The 4082-nt window shown below is 40.0% G+C and overlaps 1 non-coding gene across 1 annotated transcript; it reads left to right on the top strand.

Annotated features, from left to right (window-relative positions):
• Window positions 1-3731: 3731 nt before the first annotated feature.
• Window positions 3732-3802, top strand: Trnag-gcc (transfer RNA glycine (anticodon GCC)). Its single transcript has one exon. It is a non-coding gene; the product is annotated as a tRNA-Gly (tRNA).
• Window positions 3803-4082: the final 280 nt, after the last annotated feature.

Below are 4082 nucleotides of genomic sequence, written 5' to 3'. Positions count from 1 at the left end.
CTACAGAAATCCGTAATTATTGATACATGTTCAATTACCCGAAAGTTCCTAAATGCAATATAACATATACCGTACAGTTAAAAGTAAGTCACGCTTGATCAAGGTCCGCGTCACTTTCCAGTTTTGACCTGACATAACGTCCGAGAAAAGAAAGAAATAATAATAATAATAATAATAATAACAATAATATAGTTGACAGAGCTTCACTAAAGAGTATTTATTATTTTAATATTCACACAGTATAAATTAGAAACAACAGGCAGTTCCATCAAAAAGTCATCTCAACATTCATCTATCTGTTCGTCCATTCATATTACTTTCTCTCCTTCTTAGCCACTGGAGTTTGGACACAAGTAGGGGATGCGTTTTTTATTTTTTTATGTTTTTTATTTTATGTTCATTAGACTTTCCATGCAAAATGTTTGTTTTATTGACATTGATTGAAGGACAGAACTTAAAGCGTGTAGGTTTTGTTGGGTTTCTCGCTGTTGCTGGTTTGAGTACACCTGCCATTGTTTTGGGGTCTTAGATGCTCCTGATCATTCTCAGAGAATGTGTTCTTAGAAAACGCTTCCCTGATGCAATGTGCTCTGCTACCAAAGACTTTCCAAGTTCTTCCAAAAATTTCTCCTCCTACTCAATTTTATTGCATTGCAATTAGAGACAATAGAAGTCCGCAAGACATATGCATTATAAGCAGCAACATCAGGAATACCGTAGAAAACTGTCATTGCCCATTTATTGATTTTTCGTAAGGATGTATAAATACCTGTTAGTAGATTGACCCCTTTGGTTGAATTATAATCTAAATCATCTCTGCCTTCTTAACTCCCTGTCAAGGTGGAGAGTGCTCGTAAGTACAACTTTCTTATTTCTCTTAGAAATATAAATGACAACCGTAGTGTCATTTGCCAAGTGAAATGAAGAACTATGAAGCTCCTTGTTGGTCACATTTTGTGGAAGCTCAGGCTTATTTTTCATCTACACATAATGTGCATGGCTACTCTGCAAATCACACTTACGTGCCTGGCAGACGGTTTACTGAAACACATTCATGCTAATTCTCTATTATTCCACTCTTTGAACAGAGCGCGGATGAAAACGAACACCTATAAATATCCGTGCGAGCTCCGATTTTCCTTATTTTATTATGGCGATCGTTTCTCCCCATGTAGGTCGGAATCAACAACGTATTTTGCGTTCGGAGGAGAATGTTGGTGACTGAAATTTCTTAAGAGGATCCCGTCGTAACGGAAACCGCTTTTGTTTTAATGATGTCCACCCCCAAATCCTGTATCCTGTCCGTGGCACTCTCTTGCCTAGTTCTCGACAATACAAAATGTGCTGCTCTTCTCTGAACTTTCACGGTTTACTCCGCTGATACTATCTGGTGAGGAATCCTTACTGCGCAGGAGTACTCCAAAAGAGGACGGACAAGCGTAGATTTGTTGCGTCTTCTAAGTGTTCTGCTAATGAAACGAAGTCTTTGGTTCACATTCTCCACAACATTTTCTTTGCAATTGTTCTTAAACGTAATTCCTAGTTATTTAGTTGAATTGACGGCCTTTAGATTAGATTGATTTATTGTGCAACCGAAATTTAACGGATTCCTTTTATCATTCACGTGTATGACCTCACACTTCCCATTATGTAGGGTCAACTGACAATTTTCGCCCCACGCAGATATCTTATCGAAATCGTTTTGCAATTGGTTTTGGTCGTCTGATGGCTTTACTAGACGATAAATGACATCATCATCCGCAAAAAAAAAACCTAGGATGGCTGTTCAGATTGACTCTTAAATCGTTTATATAGATAAGGAACAGCAAAAGGCCTATAACACTGCCTTCGGGAACACCAAACATCGGTTCTGTTTTATTCGATGACTTTCCATCAGTAACTACGAACTGTGACCTTTCTCACAGCAAATCACGAATCCAGTCGCATAACTGTGATGATATTCCTTAAAAATACACTTTCGTTACTGGTCAATTGGGAGGTACACTCCATTTGAAATCCATAGTTTTCTAAATCCGGGTAAACTATGAGTCACAATAGACCGTTCTCTTCGAGGTAACTGATGATATTGGAACACAATACATATTCCAAAATCCTGCTGCATATCGACGTTAATGATATGGGTCTGTAATTTAGTGGATTACTCCTGTTCTCTTTCTTGAATATTGATGCGACCTATGCAACTTTCCAGTCTTTGGGTACGGATGTTTCGACAAGCGAGCGGTTGTATAATATGATTGTTAAATATGGAGCTATTGCATCAGCGTACTCTGAAAATAACCGAATTCTTATACATTCTGGACAGGAGGATTTGGTTGTATCAAGTGATTTAAGTTGCTTCACTACTCCGAGGATATCTACTTCTGAACTACTCATGTTGGCAGCTGTTCTTGATTTGAACGCTGAAATATTTACATCGCCTTCTTTGGTGAAGGAATTTCGGAAGGCTATGTTTAGCAACTCTGCTTTAGCACCACTGTCATCGATAGTATTTCCATTGCTATCGCGCAGAGGAGGCATCTATTGCATCATGCCTCCAGCATATTGTACAGTCGTGGACAAAACGAGCGAGACCCCTCGCCTTTTCGTTATGCTGATCCGCATAGCTTTAAAGTCTGCTACACAGTATAACAGGCAAGGCGACGAAGTGCTACCAACATACTATGCACAGGCGTCAAATTAACGAACTATCCAAACTTTGTCAGACTGTTTTCAATCATATGTAAGACTATACGAGGGTGGGAACATAGATAGTGGCAACTATTTATTCACAACCGATACAAAATAGTTACATGTTGCACCTGTCACTGTCCTTCAAAGTAGTTGTTGACAAAGCTCGTCTGAAAATCAGTTTTTAATGTATAGTACCTTCGCATCATACGATGTAGGTCAGTTACGTCAGTAAGAGGAAAAGCTGGACAAGCAGAGTACTTCCAAAAGTCTCACAGCTATCCCTTTCAGTTAAGGTTTATGGTAATCTAACATAATTAACGAGAGTTTTCCGATATTTTTAATGGTTTCATAACTGTAGTTCAGCCAAAATGTGGCTCTACAGTATAATTAACTACCACGTTTCACCACATATCTCTGAAGCTTACACGCGTGGATGAATGTTTGACAGACTGTCGTCCGAGTCCCTGTTGTAGTACTAGAGACGTAAGAATGATTTGGACTTTTGTTCAACATAAGCAATTAAAATTTTAAAAATTATTTTCAGGAAGGGATTTGGCAAAGAAGCGCCAGAATAAGATACAGCTCGAATGGAATTCCCTATGAGAGCCGAAGACATATGGCAAATTGCACAGATGCAGAATCCGACATAATATTGTTGTACTTTATTTGTTTGTTTATTGGTCCCACGAACTTGACAGGAACAGGTACGATACATAAAATAAAATAAAATAATGAATCTGAAACAGGTGAGCTTAAAATGTGATTCAAATGTCTGAATTAAGTTAATTTTCGCCAGAACCACTCAAAATTATTTCTTGGGCAGTAAAAAGATCGTAGTTACCGACGAAAAACATTTGACGAAACGTCGCTATACATCGACCAGTTTACTTGTTTAAGATCTCGAGAAGAATTCAAATTAGTCTAGTGATTTGCAGATTATACAGGCTATGGTGTGTAGGCAAGAGGACCGATCAGTCTCAAGTAAACAAAAGAAAAACAGAAAAGGAGCAAGGGCTGGTTTATAGGACGATACTGTACAAGCATCGGTGGTTCAGTGGTAGAATGCTCGCCTGCCACGCGGGCGGCCCGGGTTCGATTCCCGGCCGATGCATCTATTTTTAGCCGAGACAGTTTGAGGGATAAAGGTAAGCAAGAGTACGGTGCCGCATCTGTATCCGCAACTACAAAAATACAGAATAAAATTAGTTGCCACGAAGCGGCTCGTGGCAATGACCGTGACTCAGCAGCCGAGGTATTGGGGCCAACGACCTCTCGAGTGACGCCAGCTTTCCCTCGGGCGGCAGATGCCAAGCAAACGCCATCTAGCCGCTACTGCTCGCTACCAGCTGCGCCTGATAAACTGCGCGTGCAGCGTCCTGCACGGGTACGTC

The sequence above is a fragment of the Schistocerca nitens genome, chromosome 2, assembly GCF_023898315.1.
Source record: "Schistocerca nitens isolate TAMUIC-IGC-003100 chromosome 2, iqSchNite1.1, whole genome shotgun sequence".
NCBI lineage: Eukaryota > Metazoa > Arthropoda > Insecta > Orthoptera > Acrididae > Schistocerca > Schistocerca nitens.
This window is presented reverse-complemented; position numbering and strand designations above follow the sequence as displayed.